At 39.0% G+C, this 25,841-nt stretch overlaps 1 protein-coding gene across 1 annotated transcript in view; it reads left to right on the forward strand.

The window, feature by feature from the left end:
- LOC115263783 (neurotrimin) overlaps positions 1 to 25,841 on the forward strand; it is an 866,784-nt gene that overhangs the window by 92,716 nt on the left and 748,227 nt on the right. The window lies entirely within an intron of this gene.

Below are 25,841 nucleotides of genomic sequence, written 5' to 3' on the forward strand. Positions count from 1 at the left end.
GTCCACGCCTCTTAACCGCTATTGGAAGGGATTTGTTTTTCTTCTTATTCTTCTTCTTCGTGGCTCTACGTTTCAACTGGCCTGCCTAATTTTCAACTTAGTGATTTTTGAGCAGTTCCATAGTTATTAATTGAAGGGCTTTCTTCATCTGCCATTGCATGAACTTGTATATTGTGAGGCAGGTACAATGATCATAGTGTCGATTGTCGATCAGAACGAGAACCGAACCCGCCGTCTCTGGATTGGCGATCCGAAGCCTTATCCACAAGGCTAACTGGAGATCCCGCAGCAAAGTCGGAAAAGTCTTATACAGTGCGAATTTCATTGAAATTTGCAAGTAACGGTACCTAAGCAGTAAGGTGGCCCACACTTATATGAAAAACAAAAATTTTGAAAAATGCCAAGTCTTACCTCCTCAATCAGTTGTTTTGGACTCCCAGCTACGTTCAAAATTTGAGCGAAATCGGTTGAGCCTAAGGGGGCGGTCAAAACGCTAGAAGTTTGTATGGGAAAACTTGGCCCAATGTATGCAGAAATTTTAAGTTTTCGAATTTTGCCGCTAGGTGGCGCTGTAAGCGTTCGATAATCAAACCCTTTGGTATTATTGTAGGTGACTATATGCCGAACAACTTTGTCGAAGACCGCAAAGTGATATAACGTCTGTGAAAAAAGTTATACCATAGGAAAAGTGAGGATAAACTTTATTATTATTTTTCCAATACATGTAAAGGAATAATATCAATAATGAAATCTCAATACTTTGCATCACTTTGCCTAGGGTATAACTTTTTTCACAGCCGTCGGATCACTTCGCGGTCTTCGACAAAGTTCTCTGGCATATAGTCACCTACAATAATACCAAAGGGTTTGATTATTGAACGCTTACAGCGCCACCTAGCGGCAAAATTCGAAAACTTAAAATTTCTGCATACATTTGGCCAAGTATTCCCACACAAACTTCAAGCGTTTTGAGCGCCCCCTTAGGCTCAACCGATTTTGCTCAAATTTTAAACGTAGCTTCTGGGAGTCCAACACAACTGATTTAGGAGGTAAGACTTGGTATTTTTCGAAATTTTTGTTTTTCAGTGTGGGCCACCCTACTAAGCAGGTTACGCAATCCGTAAAAGCCCTGTTCCTCAACACTAGCAGGGCTGCCCTTGTCTCTGCCGGCAATCATATACTTCGTCTTGATCGAGTTAAAAGTCAAGTCTATCCTCGATGTCTTTCTCTTTAGAGGGGCTAAGGCCTACTCCACTGCCCTACGATAGATGCATATCATTCGCGAAGCCCAGAAGCATGTGCGACTAGGGTAAAAAATATAATTTGGACATGCACGGCGATGTATGCCTTGTTCCGGAGAGCTAATAAAAGTAGATACTTCTCAATATCGATTATTGGATCAAAGAGACCTTATTCTGATGACTTACGTTGAAAATACGTTTAACAATTAAGAATTTACTTCAAAATTATCGAAAATGTAAATTATTTCACTAAAACCCCTCAAATGCACAGGTATGCAAGACGACATACACTTCACAGTCACATACAATATTCACCTCAAAATCGTTGAAATAATAATTGTAAAAATGTTTAAAGCCTTATTGCATTGAAACATGTTCAATAAAGAAGCATTAGGCATCCAATCTCTTAACATTCATCTAGAACGCCTAAAATAGGTGGTGTCCAAAATACATTACAAGTTTTCTACTGTAAATATATTTTGGTCATCTGACGAACTACATGGGGATGCACTGCGATTGCATACTTGGAGGCGTATTCTGTGGGTCTGGCGATATTTCCTCGATTTTAACAAAAACTGTAATAGTTATCAAAATAGATGCCTGTTAAGCGGAGAAATTTGATTATTTGTAAGAAAATATTTGTTAATTTATGCTACTTCCATGATTTAGCAGTATTCATGGCTAAACATTGAGATAATTGCCCTGTCCAAATTATAGATACCTGAGGGTGTCCATAACATATATTCGGTGTCCAAAATGCAATTCTTACAGGCGATCGGAAATTGCGATTTTCTCAGCTTAAAATGCTTTCGTTAAGGTTTTTGTCATCAGGAACGCAAAGCACAATCATATTATAAGCGTATTGGTAACTTTGCAAACTAATCAATTGCTTTCTAAGAAAGCTAGGGGACGATTTTTTCAACGTTGTCCTCAGCCTGTCCAAAATACATGAATTACCCTACCATTCCTCAGTTTGGTTCTGATCGTCGAGCCGTGTAGATCGTTTTTAGACACATTCTACGGGCCCCGTATCATCAATACTTCTTTTTCAAAGTTTAAATTTGGCATATTTCACATTTTTATAACTTTCTACATTACTCTTGTCGTCCAAAAATATATTCAACATGATATTAATATAACAATACATATTTATTGAACGACGGTTAAGATTACCAATAAAATCGTGATTTTAAGGCATTTAGGCACACTATTCATCAAAGCTGCCGTATTTTAAACACCAACGCACTGATTTTTCAAAAGTCTTCCATGATTAACAAATGAATGTATGTAGATTGTAGATTCTTTAGCATACAAAGAATTTTAATTGTAATACTTTACAACTCTCAGGTATGGCTGGTCAAAATATAGGTTTTTTAAGCGTTGCGGAAAAGCAACTTTTATGAAATTTATTCAAATTCGGAGCAAGTTCCAAATATGAAATTTTGTATGGTCTTTGTACTCCAGAATATCTTTCAAATGAGACAAAAACAAAGTAAATCGGCTCACTGACACCTGAGCTTCATCTGGTTAAAGTTTGCGCTGTAACGTCACGAACAAAAAAAAATAATGTGAAAAAGACCAAATTTCTCTGGCTTGGACGGCTTCTGCAGTGGACAAAGGTAGTTCAAAACTTTTCTTTTTTCGTTGTGTATGAGCCCTTTTTAAGGTATCTTAATAAATTACGTACCAATAGGGCCCGTTCACAAACTACGTAGACTCTTGAGAGACGGGGGGAGGTGATGTTTGGCCAAAATCTACGCTGTATACAAATTCCAAAAATTATGTAAATTGTAATTGCACTGCGATCTTGTAAAAATTTTAAATCGTAATCAAATGCCACTCAAACCGATAATTTCTATGATATCAATACCAAACAGGCGAAACACTGACAACATCACCATCTCATATATCTTAGAGTATTGATAACTTCGAGAGTTGGTGTTTTCAGCCAAGTTGTTAGGTTGGTCAAAGACTTACAGTTGGTGTATTGTTTGGTTTAATGTTCCAGCAGAAAGTGGCGCTAGAGAACTTACAAATTTTAAATTTCATATATCTCAGGATCCCGATTACTTAGAAAGATGGTTCCTTCGGCAAAATTGTTTGGTAAGTCAAGGACTTGCAGTGGGGCTACTATTAGATGCGATATTTCGATGCTACAAGACGCTAACTTCCATTTTGCAAAAGCTGGCAAACGATAAGAATTTCTCAAAAAGTATTTTACAAGCTGGAACTTTTTTCACTTTGGACATTACCCATCTTGGTTTTTTTGACCCCTTTAAGAAACGGATGAATAACTCAGCGATATAAGAAGGTTTTTGATATAAAACATGGACAATTTCAGTAGGCATTACGTAGAGCTAGATGTATTCTGTTAAAAGGAGCCAAACAGAACTCAAAATTGGTGTAGTAAATACAAGAAAAATCAAAAATCCTGAAGGATCTCGGGCTTCTATTTTCGACCACCTGACTTTATTTTGGCCCACCTCATTTTTTTTTTCTTCTTCAATAGGCATAAAACCCATTTGCTTTATTTTTTCATACAAATTTACAATATTTTAACATTTTCCAGTGAGTTATACTCTTTTAAGGAATTTGTTAATTAACGCTATACATTATTTACATACAATATCAAACTTAACATTTAACATTTTGTTTTCAATTATAACTTAAACAAACACTTATTTTGGACGTGTTGATGATGTAGCGACGAGTCGAGCGGCAACAGATGGATGGCGGTGCGTGGCAGGCGGTGGAATGCGGCGGTTTGATGGTGGGTGGCGTATGGTGGCGGGTGGTTGTTGGTGGGTGGCAGGGCGGGTGGCAGGGTGGGTGGGCGGTCTAGCGGCGGTAGAGTAGAAAGCAGAAAAAAGGAGGCGAGTGAATGACAAGCAAATTCAAACTAAATAGCGGAGGACATTCTGCTTTATGGACGTCCTTAACGAACGTTTGAAACATTTCGTGTTTCCCGTTGTTTTAAGGGTTGGCGGTAAAGCATTGTAGAGTTTACTGGCAGCATACGTAAACTTTTTCTTTCCCATCTCAGTTCGGGGTCGGATTAGAAACAGGTTACCGGGTTGGCTGGACGAACGATTGTTGGCTACCCATCTTAATGGGATGTTGTGATGAATGTTGGATGTATTTGACACTATTTGGTTCATAAAAACCATAAGTTGCATCTCATACATTGCTCTTATAGGCAATATAGAGTTGTTAGGATCATTGTAAAGGGCAGCGGTTGGAAACAGATGAGGCTTTCTAAACACCACTTTCAGGCACCTATTTTGCGAAACTTGTAGCTCCTTCAACCGAGATTTACCAGCAGCACCCCAAACAGCGACCAGATATTGCAGTCATGAATGAATTAGTGCAAAATACAGCTTTAATAGCCAGTTGCTGGGTATAAAAGATGAAATCCTTCTCAGCAAGCCGCACAATGAACTGATTTTTCCTTTTAGGTGGTTGATATGCGGAGACCAATTCATTTTTGAGTCAATGATCAGTCTCAAAAAGGGATACTCGAACACTTCTTCAATTGCATGACCATGTACTTCAAGAGGAACACGGGGTGGAAGTCTACGGTTAGGGGAATGCAGGAGCATGTACTTTGTCTTTCCCAAATTCAGCGACAGCAAATTCACGTTGAAATAATCTTCCAGCAGCAGAATGTCGTGTTTGATTTGATCTTGGACAACTTTTGTGCTTACACCTTGGTATAACACGGACGTATCATCAGCGAAGAGCCGCAACTTTCCCTTCAGCGGTAGCATACATATATCGTTGATAAAGAGTAGGAATAGAATCGGCCCCAAATTGCTACCTTGTGGTACTCCAGTGGTGATGGGACTAAGCCCGCTTTTGTGCTCTCCTATGGTGACGTATTGCCGGCGATTACTAAGATAGCTTTCAATAATAGTTTTTGAAATTCCTCGGATGCCAAGTAATTCTAACTTTTCCAGCAGTATGCTATGGTCGATAGTGTCGAAGGCTTTTTTTAAATCGATGAACAGCGCTCCAGCAATTTGTTTGTTGTCCAAGGAATCGTATATATCCTCAACAAGATCACAGGCAGCACTGAGTGTGCTAGAGCCCTCGCGAAAGCCATATTGATCGGTATATAGCAGCTTAAAATGACTAACGTAATCGTTGATCCGTTGTACCAACAGCTTCTCAATTATCTTGTTCAACATCGACAAGCATGAGATCGGACGATAGTTGGCCAAAACCTTCGGGTCCCCGGACTTGAAGATCGGAACTACTCGAGCAACTTTCAGGCAATTTGGGTAATGTCCAGTTCGTATGATTTCATTAAATACATCGGTTAATAACAGTGCGAAGAACTGGTGATGATTCTTTAAAAACGAAGGGGCGATTTGATCCGGTCCACATGACTTTTTTGTATCCAGGTTGTTGATCAGAAGGATGGTTTCATTCACTGTTGCGGGGCGCATATACATGGAGGTCGGCTGGGCAGTTGCGGTTCCTAGTCGGTGGATGTTTCGATCGCCAGGAATCGATGAGGCTAGGTTGCGGCCAATGTGGCAAAAATGGTCGTTGAAAGCAGTACAGATTTCGTCCATGTCTGTTAGCGTCCGATCTCCATTATGGATGGTTATATTTGGATTTCTGCCGTGTTTTTCTCCCCGAATATTGTTGACAATTTTCCATGCATCTCTCTGACTGCTTCTAGCAAGGATATTTTGGTAGTAATCATGCTTTGCTTGCTTTTTCTTCCTGCACAATAAATTCGATACGTGTTCTAATAACGCTCTGGAGTTATTATCCCCGGGATTCTGTTTGCATTTTTTTATCTGTTTGTCTTTGATACGAATGAGCTTCCATACGTCCAAAGTCATCCAGGGGCAAAATCCTTTTACCTTGGCTTGCACGCTTACTGTTCTTGTGCACTGCGCAAGAATTGTTCTGTACAAATCTACCACGTGGAGCAATTTGTCACTAGCGGTCATGCTAACTGGCAACTCATTAACTGCAATCGAAAATCGTTCATTGAGACTTCTGTGATCAACAATAGTCTTATTCAAACTTCTTGTTTCAATTGAGCAACTTAGTTTGAATGTTGAAACGATTAGACAATGGTCACTAATATCGGTCTCAATTGTCTCATTCACAACAGTAGTTGCTAGATGTTCTGTGCACACAACATGATCTAGAATGTTGTTGCTAGTGGGTCTCGTTACATTAGTATTAGTGACAAACATATTGTAAGCTGCAAGTATTTGAAGGTATTCTGCAGCTATTGGATTCGATGGTGAGTTTACTGGAATGTTCATATCTCCTACAACTATACAATCATTCCCATTTCGAACATTTGAATACAGTTGATCTAACTGCCCAAGAAACCTTCTACAGTCAAAAGCCGGTGGTCTGTAGATCGCATGGAATTCTAACCATCTGCCTAGTAATTGAAGCCGCAGATGAATGTGGTGAAATCCGTCCATTTCGATTACCTTTTGAACATTCATTTTCAAATCATCACGAACAAAAACAGCCAAGCCTCCATGCGATTCGTTCCTACACGAGAACACGCCGCTATAACCATCAAGTGTGAACAATCCCTTTCGGTTAACTTTCACCCAAGGTTCGCACAACACAACTACATCGACCCGCATTCTCGACATGTATAGTGTCTCCCCAACCCAGTCAAATTTCGATACATCATTCATCCCTCTCATATTAAGTTGAATAACTTTGAGTGATTTTGAGTTCCCAACGGTATATTTATTTTCCAACCATTCTCCTACAGAATCATACATATAATTAGAGTACATGGACATTACGAATTATAGAACTAGATGACAATCTTAGTGTTGTTCTTATTGCCTACGCTTCAAGGAAGGTTCGCCGGTTGGTGATGAAGAATCCGAGCCGCTTCTCCTCGAACTATTCAATAGCCTTTTTGAGCTAAGGTTCCCAAGCCTTTCGATATCCTTACGCCTGCGAATTACGTCGACTTTCGAACCTTCAGTTTTCTTGATGAGAATGGCGCCATTCCGGCCCGGCCAGACGAATTTGATGTCCGTAAGGTCCTTGAATTCTCGTACTTCCTTCAACAGCTCCATTCCGTATGGTGTGAGCTCATCACGCAAAAATATTTTTGCCATAGATGAGTTGAAGGCAGAATCAACCGCAGATGCTAATAGAGGTCCATGGTTCTTCTTCTTGCTGAACAATTCTTCTTTGTACCGCTCCTCCGAAAAATAGACTTTAACTGGTGGCACTTTTGCATCGTGTTGCTGATGATCCTTGCTGCTGAGTCGTTTTGCTTCCACTATAGCACCTTCGGGTAGCTGGTATCCAACAGCAGCGGCAACTTTGCGTACAGCGGTCTCCACAGATTCATTCCTTTTCATGGGTATTCCGAGCAGCACAGCATTTTTCGATATTGAGGCTCTGTTGAGGCGATCCACTTCTAGCTCAAGTTGGTTTACCGTGTCCGATGTCGCCTGCTGTTTCCCACGCAGATATTGGACGTCCTTCTTCATCATGTTTTACTCATCCTTCACCGATTTCAACTCGTCGAGTACCGTAAACCGGGGTCAAATTGATCAGCGGGGTGAAATTGATCATTCGGGTACTACATTGTAATTCCATACTAGGAACTCTTAAACGTCGTAATGATCTTAAACTTTTTACGTCATCTGGTTCGTAGCTGTCTAGAGATGAGTGTAGACTTTTATTTTTTAGAAAAAAGTTAGTTTTGCCTTATTTTTTAAGGAATTTGAAATGTATTTTTCATTTAGCTGAAATCATTGCTACTAAACAATCGATTGCTAATAGGACTTCCCGTAAATTCTCGGTTTTAACATTTTTGTGGAACCTTGGTTAGGAAGTTATGAAGCTAATCAGAACATGAAATAGTTATAAAAAAGTTCATTTTATGATGAAATAGTCATTAATTGCTCTAAAAATCACTTATTTCAAATGAAATTGCATACCTTTAGGCGTTTAAGGGGAAATTTCAAAATTTAATTTTGCATTTAAAGTATTAAATTCACTAGTTGTAAGATTTTAAACGCGTTATTCGGTTTTAGAAGAGCAAAATTAAGCGAAGAAAGAAATTTTCCTTTCCAACCGATGCTTAATTGTGTACTGATCAATTTCGCCCCAAAGTGGCATTTCCAATTTTTTGAAATTTGGAGTTATTTAACTTAAAGTTTCAATTTGTTGAACAAAATTCCGTCACATGGTTCCATGGAGATCCACGGGGTACTGGTTTTACAGACATTCTTTTGGCGATATTTGAATTGGTACTGATGTTATCCGCAAAAGTTGTTTTAAAGTGATCAATTTGACCCCGGATTACGGTACAGAGTCCAGCTTTTCGGAGAGGAAGTTTTGGAATTTTTCTATGTCGCCAACAGTTGACTTAACGGTTTGCAGCTCGGCTCGCGTTTCACGTACCTCGACAAGAAGCACTTCAGATTCCACAGCCAAATTTCGGGTCGACTGTTGGTAGATGTTATTGCACTCCAATGAACAGAAATAGGTTTTTTCGCGTAACTTGCGGACGGCGTTTCCGATCACATTTTTGCACTTAAAATGTTCATTCTTGTGGCAGTATGCACATTCAACAACTTTTCGCGGGTCCTTTTCTTCGAGGCCACAAATCACACAAACGATAGCTTCATCAGACATTTCTGTTTCGGACGATTAGTTTGTTGACTGTAGCAATGATGAGACAATGCAGCAAGACAGACTACAGATGTATGCATGTATTGAACGATGTACTTTAATTATCTCTATTGTTGCTCTTTGATTGCATATGGATGGATATAGTTACCAGATTGAGTGTGACAAATTTCAGTTATGTTTTCCACGGGACTTAGTACAGAATTGGACTTGATAACGATGTCGTCGGTTAAACTGCACTTGATGAGCAGTTTCAGTATAATTTTTCCACAGGTTTTTCTGTATTTCCTTATCAAAGTTGATAAATTTCAGCAGCAGTTTTTTGATATTGTATGCAGCTCGCAGTGTTGCCTCATTAAATTGCTGACAGGTGGATCAAAATATGTTCTCATGTAATTATGCTGAATATATTTTGGACATACCTTAAACAACCAACCATTTTAGTAAATGTCATCGCTCCACCGAGCCTTTAAACAGTTTATTTTGAGTTTTAACAAGGCTTTAACCCTAAAAGGGATACCTGGGGTCCATTGGACCCCATGCGCCTTTCAGAGCTCGTCTTTGATGGGACACACTCGGCGAGGTGACGAAACTGAGGCCATGAAGGGTATCCCTTTTAGGGTTAACTACATTCACATCATCCAAATGTTCATCTGTGACAAGTAATATCTGATGCTTTTTCGCGCGTTTCATTTGAAGTGAAAACATTTTCTCTATTTTTTTATACTGAACAGCATATTTAACTGGGTCTTATAACAGTTTCCCGAATTCCATTATCCCGAAAACCATCTCCCCGAAAACCAATACCCCGAATGGTCCAGTACCCCGAATGACATTACCCCGAATAGCCCATTTCCCCGCATGCCATTACTCCGAATAGCCCAATAGTCCAATAGTTTTTGTCAAAGAAAGCTTATGTCTGTAAAAAATGGTTCGAATTTTCATTAGAGATTTTGCCTTCTTTTGTGCATAGGCTATTCTTTGTAGACTTAGGCGCTTTGGCGTTAAAAATAAGATTAAGATGTGGAGCAAATATTCGTACTACAGAGTTTTCCTTCTTTCATCGTCTTATATTGTTATTGTGATTGGTATTTGGCGAGTTTTACATAGTCCATGGAAGTCTATTTATTCACAATGAACTATTGCATTATACCCTCAGTATTCCCAGGCTCGAAAGAATAGCACTTGGAAAAAAGAAGGAAAATATCTGATATCAAATTTTATACTATTTGCATTCAATGACAGTGCACTGCCAGTTACAAATATGTGGTGGAAATTATTTCTGCGCATCTGAAAATCTCTGGGAAAAGAGTTGTGTATTGAAAAACATTGTTTTGTAGGGACATGGCATTCGGAGTAATGTATCATTCGGGGAAATGGTATTCGGAGTAATGTGTCATTCGGGGTAATGGTTTTCCGGGTAATGTTTCATTCGGGATAACGATCTATTCGGGGTAACGATCTATTTGGGGTTGTGGCTTTCGGGGTATTGGTTTTCAGTGAAGTGGTATTCGGGGAACTGTTATAGGATCATTTAACTGACATCCGAAATGGAGATCAGTACAAGGATTACTACATAGTTGATTAGTTTTCGTTTTTTTTTTTGAATTTTTATTTCTGTGTATTTCAACTTATGCTAATTCTACACTTATAGGTTACTTTTCGTGTTCCAATGAAAATTTACCAAGATTTAGTAGATATTATATAATAAATGCAATAAAACTCCCTAGATGGGCCAAAATACCTCCACTACCCTATTGTATTCGTATCAAATGGTAATCGAAGACCAATATCCCTTTCGGGACGAGGCAGCACAATCGTGCTGTTTTTCGGCATTGATTTTATACATTTTTTCAGTCATTTTTTTCACAACATATGTGATGTAAATAATTTTTATAATCTAGTTATTACTCTAACTTGTATTTCTGAGCCTCAGCTTTGATTGGAATTGTCTACAAATAACGCCACAATAAGTTAAACAAAAAGTAAACAATCACCCTAGAAGTTGAAAAAAAAAATATCTGTCGTATTTTTATAAATATTTGTTTAATCCAGGTATGCAGGGATAAAAATCTATAGAAAAAGAGTAGTTCTGCAAAACGGCGAAGAAAAAGTGGTGCTTTATTGAAAAGCACAAGAATTCTGGGTGGTCTTAATAATAAGGATCTTGAAATATAATGGAAATTATGTCAGTGTTACGTCTGTCTTTGATATTACAAGAATCACCGACTCATACATCTCAGGACCCTGATTATTTAGAGAGTTGTTTAACTTATCAAAGATCTTTAGTTTAAAAATCGTTTGGTTCAAGGTTGGTAGTTGAAATTTTGAAAAATCATACACATTATATTTATTCAGAAAAGAAAAGTTGTAACTTTTTAAAAAGTGCCCAAAAATTTTCAAATTTTTACTGCTAGTTTCTCAACCAGTCAAAATTTGTAGGAAACTTTTTGAGAAATTCTAATCATTTGCAAACTATTATAAACTTTTAATTACCGTCGCCCAGTGGCGAAATCTCACGTCCAATGGTAAATCAGCTGAAATTCTTTGATTTATCAAACAACTTTGCCAAAGACACCACTAAGTAATTAAGATTTTTTATCACTGTTAGGTGTATTTGTCTCTGAGATCACAGAAGTTGATCTTGGGGTCCTTAGTGGTATGCAGATCCACTAGTATGCGTTTGGTTCAATAAATTCTCGCATACATCTTAACGCGTTATTACATGAATCGTTGACATTGCATAGATTATTCAAGAAATGTTTATCTCGACAGCGTGATGAGTTCTATGATGAAAAATCTAAATTCCTGGCGGTGCGAATTAATGGACCTCAGCGGTCTAGTCTTTGGGACAACATTAGTAGAATATGGGAGGTTCTAAGCCGAAGATGGGTGCCGGTGTCATTGACCTTCATGAAGGAGTATTCATACTGCTGATATCAGTAACTTGGCCCTCCGAACCATTTATCACAAAACGGATTTTTAATAGAATAAAGTTCCCCTTGAAACAGTGGTGATAATGCAATATTATATTCACGAACTCGGGAAAATTTGGTTGATTATTCTGATTTCAACATGATGTGCATTTTCGTGACGTTACAACGCGAGGAGAATCCTGTTTGAAACTGAACGGGCGTTGTAACGTCACGAAATGTAAAAGTCGATTATCCAAAAACAAATCCGAAATTTATATGTTTTATTCCATTGAATTGAAGAACAAACCAATAAATAGGAAAAAAAAATTAAGAATAACATAAAAATCCGAGCAGATTTTTTAAAATGTTGGTAGTGCAGTAGAGAGGGTCGAATTCTAGCGCGTTGTAACGTCACGCTACATATACGCATTTTAAACACGTTTTTCTATTGAAAACTAAATGTTCAATAAGTCAAATATATCAGAAATTTTACAAGGAAACCGATTATGGAAAAATATGTTGAGGTTTACAATCGTTTACATGAGTTATAGTGGAAAAACTGACTACGAATGCGTCAAAACGTTGTAACGTCACTGTAGAATGTGTCTTTAATAGAGCGAAGCAGAGGTGAAGAAAAGTTCTCGTGTGTGAGTTAGTTGAGACCACCACATTGGTGGCGGAATCCAAGGCCGACGATGTCGACGTTTAGACGAAATGCGTTCCTGATCGATTTCAGCAACCTACCCAAGCTTCCAAAACAAGAGGAATCTCATCTTTTCGTAAACCAGAAGCAAAACTGGGTTACGATGACGTTGACGCGATTTAATTAAGCAATGCGAAGTTTGCGCTCATTGTTGACTGTGCCACCCTGGAGTTGGCAATCAACCCAGTCTACAAGCAAGACATTTCATCGAAGTCGACAAGAAGAAATATCAAATTTCCTTCAGTATGGACGATGGTGGCGTGGATGTGAAACTTCACGATCTGCCGCCTCGAATGGATAATAAACTGATCGAAGACTGGATGGCACAGTATGGTGAAATCATATCAATTCGTGAGTTCAAGTGGACAGACAAGGTGTTTTTGAAAAACCAAGACAATGGTGTGCGCATAGTAAGGATTCGCTTGCAAAAGCCGATTCCGTCATATAGCACGGTTCATGCGAAGAAACATACGTAACCTACAAAAATCAGACTCCCACGTGCCGTCATTGTGGGTACAAGGCTCACCGTGGTCGGGAATAAGTGAAGAACAAAATGGTTCTTGCAGAACGAGATGTTCGATCTGTCAACGATAGGATGGAACGAGCAAGGTCGTCATATGCTGATGAAGTGACGATGTCTGGTGACCTGAACAAATACCATGAGAGGATGGAAGATGAACCACGTGACCTGAAGTTTACCACGGCTGCTACTGGTGAGAGTACCCAAGCAGCTGGTAGGGGAACAGAGCTCAAAATGATGGATGGAGATGGATTCTGAACTGGATTCGGATGATCCGACACTAATAACACTAGTTTACAAAATAAAACAAAAGTCGTGAACTTCTGTCAACGACCAAAATTTTTGAAGAATAATTTAGTGCTGATTTCGAAACCGTGCTTTAAAAAAATTAAAGTAGAACAGTTTTTTAGTTTTAGCTCAATATCGAATTTTACAATTTAATAAAATTCAAATATCTTGCCTTTTGTTCAACTAATTTTAACCCTCGAGCGATCGCGCTGTTGTACTTTGTACAACACGTTGAAAAAATCTCGCTTTTTGTACTCAGCATTAGCGTGGTGCCGTCGCAGGTAGTCAACCGCGCGAGTTACGGAAGGTTAAATCTTTTTACATAGATTTAAAGCTGAATATAATACTATTCATTCCGAGGGCCCATATAGCCGAGTAAAGGGGGGCATAGAGTATCTTCCCAAGTAACACAGACAACATCTTCGAGAATAAACTTTAAAAAGGACGTTGTAGTATAGTACTATAATCGTATTTGTACACATATTATGTTGAAATCATGTTTTAACTCTGTTTGGCAATAACAAGCTACTGAAAAATGTTATCATCCTCACTACAAGTTAAAATAACGTAAATTTAACGTTGGTTAAACAAGATATTTATATCACCGTCTTCCTTCAATTGAAGATGTGTTATTATTATTATTATATTTTATTAAAGACACTTTACCAAATAAGTTGGCATTCGTGTCCAGAAGATGTTTTGTATAACATCAGCAGCACATAGTTATAACCTTTGAGATCAAACATGTTATTAAAACGTTGTTTTTACGTACTAAATACGTTAATGTACAACATTATTAGTTTGCTATCTCTTCTCACTGATTTGATCATTATTTAAGAAACATCTCTTTCACTTGAAAATATAAGGCAATCCAAATACGATAGCAACTTTAATTTTATGGTTTGTGGATTGATCCTGCTACAAGTATGCTAAACGAGGTAACCAATGGGTATGTTAATAGTCTCTAAAACTTGGCGCAGTCCAATCAGCAGATCACAGTCACCATGGCTCGAAAGATGGACGCCACCATTCAACTTTATTTACATGGTAGGCCTCCCGTCATCTAAAAATCACTGGGGATACTTACCTGGCGGCTAAATCTCCCTTACCAGCACAGTTTTTACACTATTTTTATCCCGTGAAGCAAACGAAAACAATTAATTGGTATTTGTTCTAGGAAACGCACTCTAACTTTGTTATTGTTATACCTATGTTCAAAACAGGTAATCCAAAACCAAAAATGACATCATCGTATGCTATTGAGTAGTAGATGTTCAAAATACGTTACTATGATGTTTTTTCAATGTATTTCATTCGACTCAAGTGGTATTCGACAAACATGTTATTGAGATGTATAGCAGTCGTAATTTAAACGTATTTCTAAAGTTTTGAGCTCTTCCGTATATCAGGCCAGACCAATTACAGTGCCTGCTAAAAAGTTTCACACTATCATTTATATATATGGCCGTTAATTCATCTACTGATTCTTCTGCCAATAATTATCCTTCTGGAACTGTTTAAATATGCAATGAAATAATATAATTTCCTTATTGATAATGAAGACAAATTCTACAGTCTAAAAGCACATCATTAATACATCATAATTTAAAATAACATCCCAAAACATTCTGACGGTACTTTGTCAAGAAGCCACCATGTTGCATATCTGAAAATTTGTTTGAAAATCTCTTACAAACCACAGAAATGTCAAAAAACTTCCCTTTTTATTCCTTTCCGATGGAAAGCGAATGAATTTATTAAGAGGAAAAGTGCTCATTTCACCATAAATTTTGAACGGCACATGAAATTAAGTCATAGTGCCCAAACATCGAGATGGTAAATTACAAACGATGTGTAAGACTTGAAAATTATTCTAAGCCATCACTTAATACTGCATTTGCATTGATACATTGATTTGCTGTGCGTGGTTGATGAATATTAATTTCGTGCCAGCAATAAGTAAGTTGTTATGATGTTGCTGAGAACATATTCGATACATAATTTTATGTTATAATGATGTATTGAAAAGCATCTTCAGAAACATCAAAGATGTTTCATAAGCCGCCATTTTTTGCGCTTTTTCGGTTATATAAGTGTATGAAAATACGTTTTCCATATTTGAAACAAAACATGGACGTTTGTATGAAACATGTATTATATACAGTATTATAACAAATTGTGTTACTTGGGTTCGTGCCTGCCACACGATATACACATGCAAAATGATCATTGGCAGAGGAAGCTCTCAGTTAAAAACTGTGGAAGTGCTCATTGCTCAAGCTGAGAAGCAGGCTTTGTCCCAGTGAGGACGTTATGCCAAGAAGAGGAGAAGGAGCAACATCATATAAGACTTTGTGTTTGATGGGTATTACAGAGGCTCTCATGATGTTCAGATCTGCTATGCAGAAATGCCTGGACGAGGGAGTTTTTCCAGAGGTTTGGAAGCACCAGAGTCTGGTTCTATTGCAAAAGCTGGGAAACCCGGAAATCCGCCGGCATATAAACCAATATGCTTGATCGACACGGCGGGGAAGGTGCTCTAAAAGATCAAACTGATGGTGTAAATGGGCACTCGAGTAACCAGTTCGGCTTCTGGAAGGCGATGTTGACTGTGGACGCATTCCTGTCGGTTAAATAGAAAGTCGAGGTATCGCTCCAGCGTAAGAAGATGTGGATTCATTACTGTGCAGTAGTGGATTCAGCATGTAAGGAACGCGTTCAATAGCGCCAGTTGAGCGGGTATTGTCGATGCGCTCCTGCGTCTGGGGATACCCGGGTACCTGCACAAGATTCTCGGAAGTTACTTTCAGAATCGATTATTAGTTTATGACACAGAGGTGGGTCGGGACAGCTTTCACATTATCTCAGGAGTCCCGCAAGGTTCTATCGTGGGTGTGGTGTTATAGAGTATTATATACGACGAGGTGTGGAGGTTAAAGTTCCCGTTGGGAGTGGCAATCATCGGCTTCGTTGACGCCATTACACTGGTGGTCTACGTTGAATAGATCGAAGAAGAGCAATTGATTGCTGCCCACTCGATCGCAGTTGTGGAGGAGTGGATAAGATCCAGGAAACTGTAATTGGCTCTCCACAAAATTGAGGTGGTGGTTGTGAACAACTGAGATTTGGAGCAGCAAGCGATGATCAATATAGGCGGTTGCATTATCTCTTCGAAGCGCTCCATTAAACACTTGGGGGTGATGAGCAACGATAAGTTTACCTTCGGTAGCCACGTTGATTATGCCTCCAAAAGAGTCTCCACAGCTATAGCGGCACTGTCCCGGATGATATCCAATACCTCTGCGGTTCAGCAATTGTTCAGCAAACGAAAGCTTTTGACTAGTGTCGCTACGTCCATACTAAGGTATGGCAGCGCGCATGGGACAGTTCCACTAAAGGAAGGTGGACCCACAGGTTGATGCCGAAGGTAGATATTTGGGTTAATAGACACCATGGGGAAGTAACATTCCACCTGACTCCGGTTCTTTCGGGCCATGGTTGGGCAATGTTTGAATTACATTTTTAAAGTAATCTTGTGCTAAACTCACTACTTGTTTCCATAATTATTATTATTATTATTATTATTATTATTATTATTATTATTAGCTTTATTAAGGAGATTTTCAGCCCGCGGCTGGTTCATCTCCACGTTCCCATAATGTCTTATTCAACCATGGTGATGGTGGTGATTTCAATTAAAACTACACTTGGAAAATCCATAAAAGATATACATTTAATAACAGTGCATGTTAAAGAGACATCAATAATTCATAATATTTTCTAATATTATCAATTTTCCAGCCAGTTGAAGGTTTGGAAGAAGATTATTCAACGACTAAATTATGCCTATTTAATCGGAATCCGTTCACTTGGCATGTCCTACATCAACAACGCTTCGAATCATGTTCACTCGAGAAAGCGAAGTCGTGGATATTAAAATTTTACTACCGCGCTGACTGCTTTCCCTTTTGCCTTTTTTCTCCACTACTGCCATCCGCCCTCCCGGAAGATGATCCCTTGCGCTTGCTGCGGTATGAAGCAATACGACGGCACTTTCTTGAGAGATTCCCACAGCCTCGTTGGCGCCACAGTGCCAATGTCGTCGCTTCATCTTTCTTTTTCTTATTTCTAACGGGAGAAGTTTCACGCGGCAAAAGTGTTCAACGGTGATGACGGCTCGTTCTTTTCTGCGTCTTCACGGAACCAAACACGGTATAAACTTCTTAGTGTAGTGATAACTTTGTTTGAAAATTTTTCGTTTTTAATTCTAAATTCTTGTAACAAGTATATTTAGTTAGAATCAAGTGTATTATGAACTAGATTTGGGACGAAAATTTTCCTTGTTTGCTTAGGCATACTGTATTGTTAAGTATAGATTTCATATTGTGTTACCACAATCATCTATTTATCCAGCCCATTTAAATATCCTTGAAAGATGCTGTATATTTGCCTGTGTACCGGACGTGGAAACGTTGTTCACAAATGGCTTAGCAATACGCGAATCAAATCAGCCTAAGAATCTAATAATTAATACAAAATTTCCAAAAATATATTAGAGAGTGAGGAAGTGGAACCATCTCGGCAGAACTCATATTTTGGGAACTTTTCTGCTATATCTCAGTCAATTTGGAACCAATTGACACAACCTTTGGAACGCGGTGAGATACGTATAGTATCTAAACGTGTACCGTCAAACGGGGTTACTTGCAACAGCGGTGTAACTTGCAACACAATGACATACACTAAATGTGAAGTATTTTCTAATAATAATGAAAACTAGTATGCCCTTCAATTTCGGTTATACAGATTATGCATACCAAAGATCGATTTAGTGGAAAAATAAGTTTTGTTTCTTTGTTTATTGTTTAGCTACACTGTTAAAACGGTTTGCTCATTTTATGCCATAAAAACAAGTATGAAAATCGTGTTTCACCTCTCCCCTATGGTAAGTGCGATAAGTCTAATGACCTTAGTTGCAGTTAGGGTACCTGATAGTAAGCTTAGCTAAACGATAAAAGTTTAATAAACTTACCTACTAAGTAATGTAAAAAATCATTATTATATTCGTCAACCACTATGGGGTAACTTGCAACAGTTAAATTTGACAAACCCTTCTATTATTTATCTTCATTCCACGATATATTTGACAGAAATAACCGAAACGGACCATTTCTTGATTACGTAACGAGTTCATTTTCAAATGACAACTCATTTTTTTACATTTTTTTTGAACGTGATTTTCAAACATTGTTAGGAAATACCATATTATGGAGTTTTATTTATGTTACATCTTTTTAAAAGTTTAATTTAGTTTATGGGCGCTTTAAAACTATCACCAGCATCAATTCTGAACCTAGAAGGACCAAATTATTTCAGCGGAGTACCCAAATTAATGATTTTGATATTTACAAAGTTCAATAGATGTGTTTCAATCATGTTATTTTAGCTGAAATTGTCAAACACCACTTCAAACTGAATTCTACTTAAAGATGACTCACTCTACCTTTTCAAGAAATGACAATTATCATTGTTGAAATTTTGTTACGAGTACTATGTCACGAAATCATTATATTTGAGGGGCATGAGACCTGTTGTTAAACGATATACTCTCACTTGCAATTACTATCAACCCTTTTATGAAAAATTATATGTCAATTGGTTAGTGTACATCTTAACAATGCATTTTTCATGCATTACATCAACAAGTTACTATACGACTTAACACTAGAATGTTCTTGCTGTTTATTGATAGCTAACTTAACTTCATGTCCTGTGTTGCAAGTTACCCCACAGATGGGGAAACTTTCAACAAGCATGTATTTCGCACCTCCTGATTAGGTGACAACATATTTTGATAAATCAATTGCTGCATAGTATTCTACTCTGGGTAATTAGCGTACACGATGCTTTACAGGATGGTTCAAATGTTTAGATTTTCAATGATATTGCTTCAAAGTCGAAAAGTGTTGCAAGTTACCCCATTTGACGGTACACATTTTCAAGTCAATTGGTTTGGAATTGACTGAGTTATAGTAAAAAGGTCCCAAAATACCGACTACTTCACAAGTGGCTCGCTACCCCATATCAACAATTTAAACTTCTCTGTCTCCACTTTCTGACCTGAATCCTGGTTGAATTTTGTACAAGACTTTAATGTCGACCGACAGTCTTGCTTGTCAGACTTGTCTTCAAAATTCGATTTAAAATCAATTATTCCCGATGCACCGCCACAATTTTCTGTGTTCGTGAATTAATAAAATCAATGTTAATTCGGTATGCAATACATTATGCATGCGGGAAGGGTAGCACAGCACACAACAAAAGTCCCAAGCAGAGCGGGTCGTTCGTGAGTTTGAATCTCTCACTAATGAAATTAAAAATTTTGACCGGCTCGAAGCTTTGTGAAGTTTTCAAATTGTCAACTGTACTAAAAGAAATTTGATCGCATGACGAGACATGATGGCAATGGAATTGTAACTTTCTCGTATAATCCGATCAGATTCTTTTCATCCGACCAATTCAGTCGACGCCACCGCCGCCGCGCCGTCGTCAACGTAGGCCTGCCTGGAATACACAGCCCTAAATACCTCCCGTCGAGGAAAAGTTGAACGCCAGCCCCCGTAAATGGTTGAAAATAAATTTAAATTTAATGTTCTTTAAAATTGTTTCAGGGCCCAATGGAAGTACCGAGAGCAGCGCATGAAGGAATCAACTACAATTGGCTACCCGCTCGGTTTGTAACCTTGCCCGTCGCTCCTTCCCACGCTCTAGCCATCTCCCCACAATCCCCACCCAACCCAAGTTTGGGCTGCGTCGTTAGACCAGATCCTTTCGGTCCAATTTGTTGGCAGTTTTCAGGATTCTTTGGTAGATTGGTTTATGGCATCGTAATAAGAGACAGTGAGTGTGGGAATAGGCGCGTGGAAAATGAGGGCGCGCTGGATGGGAAGGGGTGAGCTTCCATTCTATTCGATTACTTTTGTTTCAACTTTGGCCGTATCGGTATGACCTACCTCTGGTTTTCTATCGGAGGACAGGCTGTTCAAGGAATATTTAAGTTCGGGTCAGAGGATGTGGAGTGAGAAAGTTGAAAAACTTTAAGAAGTTGAATTGCAGGGTAAGGTTGTTAAACGCCATATCATCAGTTTACTGTTTTCCTTATACTATACAATATTTTAGGTTTTGGTGTGGGTGCCATCCATAGATTTTGGCCGCTCACTGGTATCCCTTATAATAGAGACTCGGATATTATCATTAAATGGTAACAATTAAAGTTCAGCGTCCTACCTTGATACCTTGTTGGCTACAAAGTAACTTTACTCCAATGCCGAGCGTATAGTAGAGCACCATCTTCGTCGGTCTTGGGCGATGTTCCTCCAGTTTCCCCGAACGTGTAGGGATCGTAGATCTTCTTCAACCGCGTGCAGCCAGCGAGTTCGCGGCCGCCCACGAAGCCGCCTACCTCTACCGGGTTCTCTGCTGAATATTGTTTTCGCTATTCTTTCTTCCGACATTCGCACTACGTGTCCAGCCCACTGAAGTCTGCCGTATTTTATACGTTTCACAATATTCGCATCTTCGTACACTTGGTACAACTCGTGATTCATGCGTCTGCGCCACACTCCATTTTCTTGTTTCCCACCGAGAATTGTCCGCAGCACTTTGCGCTCAAAAACTCCAAAAGCTTTTCGGTCTACCTCCTTTAACGTCCACGCTTCGTGACCGTAGAGGGCAACCGGAAGAATCAGCGTCTTATACAGAGCGAATTTTGTTTGCGTTTGCAAGTTACGGGACCTAAGCTGGCTACGCAATCCGTAAAAGGCCCTATTCGCAGCTGCAATACGCCTTTTCACTTCACGGGAAACGTCATTGTCACATGTCACAAGTGTTCCAAGATAAACAAATTCTTCAACAACTTCAAACACTTCCCCATCAATCACTACCTCAGCACTAACACCACTAGGCCTGCTTCTGTCTCTACCCGCTATCATGTACTTCGTCTTGGTAGAGTTAATCGTCAAGCCTATCCTCGCTGTCTCTCTCTTCAGAGGAGCATAAGCTTCCTCCACTGCCCTACGATCGATGCCGATGAGATCAATATCGTCCGCAAAACCGAGGAGCATGTGCGACCGTGTGATGATAGAGCCATTCCTCTGCACGCCTGACCTCCTAATCGCTCCTTCGAGTGCAATGTTGAACAATAAATTTGAAAGAGCATCCCCCTGCTTCAATCCATCCAAGGTCACAAACGACGTAGACACTTCGTCCGCGATCCGAATACTTGATTTTGGTCCATCCAGCGTTGCGCGTACATATCAGCCTAATTAGTTTCGCCGGAAAACCATGTTCTGACATTATCTGCCAAAGCTCATTTCTTTTCACTGAATCGTACGCTGCTTTAAAATCAATGAACAGATGGTGAGTCTGCAAGTTATATTCCCGAAATTTATCTAGGATCATCCGCAGGGTAAACATTTGATCCGTCGTTGATCGGCCCTCACGAAAACCAGCCTGGTATTCGCCGACGAAGGACTCCTCAAGAGGTCGCAGTCTGTTGAACAGGACACGCGACAGTATCTTATACGCCGAATTTAAAAGGGTAAACCCTCTGTAATTGGCACACTCCAGTCTGTGCCCTTTCTTGTAGATTGGGCATATGAGGCCATCCAACCAACTAGTGGGCAATTCTTCATCCTCCCAAATCTTTATAATAATCTGATGGATTGATTGATGTAGCTGCTCGCTTCCGTGCTTAACCCATATCCGCCCAGCGTCCTATTTATAGGACAGATGCCCCGAACGCCCAGCGTCCTATAAATATGACAGTCCTTTTGATGCGAATATCTTATGCAAAATTTTAGAATACTTTCTTCAGAGAAGATGTTCTCCACATCCATACCTTGCTCATAGTGGACAATATAGTTTGTGACTGGTTCACTAGGTGGCGCAAACAATGCTGAAAAGATTACATATTGTCACGATCTATGAGCTTCATTTCCAATGTAAAAAAAACATTTCCCTGGAATCTTGGCAATGATAAATAATTTATAGTTCATTTCTTTGGCAGAGTTGTTAATCAATACATACAAAAGTCGATGTATGTATGATTGTTGTGTGTATGATGTTTATATGCTTATATGTTTATGTATTTGTATGTTTGTCTATTTGTATGTTGATAAGAATGTACGTATGTATATGTATATGTATGAATGTTCCGGCATAACTCTGGAATTTGTCAATAAATTTCAATCAAATTTGGCATGCACATTTCTTAGAATGTGGAGGTGGTAGTAGGGGTATTGGAATTCAAGATGACGGCTTAGGTTCCAAGATGGCGGTTCCAAATGCTGCTTCGGATACTATGCAATATGGGTATCTATCGATCAGTCTTCATAAGTAGAACTCAAAAATGAACATCCGACGTCATTTTGAAATCCAAGATGGCGGACCATATCCAAGATGGCGACCACGAAATGGTAGTTTGAGCTATGATATCATGCGATATGTGTATCTAACGATCGGGCTTCATGAGTAAAAGTCAAAAATCGATATTTGAGTCTATTTCGAAATCCAAGATGGCGGACCATATCCAAGATGGCGGCCACGAAATGATAGTTTGAGCTATGATACCATGCAATATGGGTATCTATCGATCGGGCAAGATGAGCAGAAGTCAAAAATCGATATTTAACGCCATTTTGAAATCCAAGATGGCGGACCATATCCAAGATGGTGCACACGGAATGATATTTTGAGCTATGATTCCATGCAATATGGGTATCCATCGATCGCCCTTCATGAGTAGAAGTCAAAAATCGATATTTAATACTATTTCGAAATCCAAGATGGCAGACCATATCCAAGATGGCGGCTACGGAATGATAGCTTGAGCTATGATACCATGCAATATGGGTATCTATCGATCGGGCTTCATGAGTAGAAGTCAAAAATCGATATTTGACTATTTTGAAATTCAAGATGGCGCTCCATATCACAAAATGGCGGCCATGGAATGATAGTTTCAGCTATGATACCATGCAATATAGGGATCTATAGATCGGGCTTCATGAGTAGAAGTCAAAAATCGATATATGACCCTATTTTGAAATCAAAGATGGCGGACCATATCTAAGATTGCGGCCACAGTAGGGTAATTTGGGCTATGCTACTATGCAATATGGGTATGTATCGATCGGGCTTATGAGAAAAATGGTAGAGGGTCATGATGGATGGTAGTGTGTAGTGGGTAGGGTAAACGGTAGAGCAGACGGTTGGGTAGAGTGTTTTGATGAAGGAGTGGAGTAGAAGGTTAGGTAGGGTTGAGGGTAGGAAAACAGTTAAGGTAGAGAGTAGGGTAGACGGTACGACGGCACAATATAGACTAGAGGGTACGGTAAAGGACAGGGCAGTGGTTATGGTAGAATATAGGGTAGAGGGTAGGGCAGATGGTAGGGTTGAAGGTTATGATAGAGCGTAGAATCGAGGGTTGGAATAGTGGGCAAAGAAGACAGTAAGGTGGAGGCTAGAGAGCAGAGTGAAGAATTGAGATGAGATTAGATGAGCCGAGGTTTTTTTTCGAGATACCTTTGGGAATTCTTTCCAGGATTTCTTCAGATATTCCTTTCGAGAATCTTCCCAGGTTCATTCCCGAAATTCCTTCAGCTATTGCTTCCGAAATTGCTGTACGGATTGCTCGGGAGTTCTCTTCAGCGATTTTTGTAGATATTACTTTGGAAAATCCTGGAAGGATTCTTTTAGTTATTCTTTTCTGCATTTCTTCAGGAATTTGTGCTGAAATTCCTTCAAAGATTTCTACCAGGATTCCTGCTGTGATACATTGAGTGATTCCTTCCGAAAAAAAATATGAAAAAATATCTACTATGGTATTTACAGGAATACCTGCTCAGCTTCTGACCAGCATTCCTGTCATGATCCCTCTAAGGATTCCATCAGGTATTCTTTGCGGGATTCCTTCAGGAACAAGTTAAGAGATTTCTGCCAGAATTGCTTTAGAAAATACTGAAAGGATCATTTCAGAATTTTAACCACCGTTCTTTTATGGATTTCTACTGGAACTACTTCACAGATTCATTTTAGTATACTTTCAAAGTGTTCTGTCGAAGCATATTCAGAGAATCCTTATGGAATTCTTTCTACGAGCCGGGATCCTCGTTCGGGACTTATGCAGCAATTCCTCCCGGTATTTCTTCTGTGATTATATCAGGGATTCCTATCAAGCTTTCAGCTGAGATTCCCTCAGAATTGCACTAAATATGCCTCTCAGAATTCCTTCAGTAAATCCTCCCGGGATTCCTTCAGGGATTTCTACCGGGAATGCTCAACCCCCCTACGTTATGTTTTGCAGACTTTTGTACGTAATTCTAACTGACAATTGATTGATCGAATAAAATTGAATTTTTAGGTGGTTCATCATTTTTCATGTAGCCGAAAAACACATTATGTTAACGATGTAACTTGAAAGTGCCCAGAATAACATCATAAAACCCACATATTGTTCATGAATAAAAAATCATGAAGTAGAACAAACATAACAAACATAACATAAAAATCATGAAGTAGAGCAGTCATAAGTCGAGAAGCCGTGTAGACTATATCTGGTTGAATTTTATATCAAAACATGGAATGATGATGAACCTGGGCGTGTTAGTGGAATACCTGTAAGTACGAGACATTGAAGACGACCTTATAGTTGTGGTCGAAATACGTATCTGTCAAAGGATACAAAAATGAATGGAACAGTACCTACCACGATTTCTTTTAAAACATGCAAAACTTTTGAAAAGTTTACGTATGGTAGGTAGGTACGTGAAGCGAGTTTGTGGGGTTCTGAAGGAAAAACTCAATTACTCTATTAGAAATCATTATCTTTGTAAAATCTAACTTCTACAGTATTTGAACGTTTGGTTTAGCTACACATAGTGAGCACTCTTTATTTTATTTGTTAAACAAAAAAATTAGAAATGTTGAACACTGCAGTCGAAACTACATGAAATTACAAGGACCATGCATTGCATACTTTTAGGCGTTTATTGGGTTATGTTTCTGCCCCAATTTATAAGTCCTTTTTCTATTATTTTTGAGTGGTTATCATCCCTTTCACTTGTTTAGAGCAGCATTGTATCTATACGGATCAGAATATAACGAAAGCGTAGAAGTTGTGTTGAAATAGAACTCGAGAAAATTATCAGATGTTGAGGACCTACAATGAAGATTTTTTTTGGAACTACACCATAGACTTCCATTTTTTTCGCCAAATCATGCTTATTTTATTGAAACTTGACCTATAATAACAAATTTATTTAAAGATTTAAATTGTGAGACACCTTGGGCGTTAACGGGTTAAGAAGTTCGACCGGGATCTCGTCCTTCCCAGCAGCCTTGCTGTTTTTCAGCTCCTTAAGGGCCTTTTTAACCTCATCCAGTGTTGGTGGTTCCACTGCTTGACTGTCATCCATTATGTTTATCCTGTTCCTGGGTGCTCCTTCGCTGCTACCATTCAACAAATC

The sequence above is a fragment of the Aedes albopictus genome, chromosome 1, assembly GCF_035046485.1.
Source record: "Aedes albopictus strain Foshan chromosome 1, AalbF5, whole genome shotgun sequence".
Classification (NCBI taxonomy): domain Eukaryota; kingdom Metazoa; phylum Arthropoda; class Insecta; order Diptera; family Culicidae; genus Aedes; species Aedes albopictus.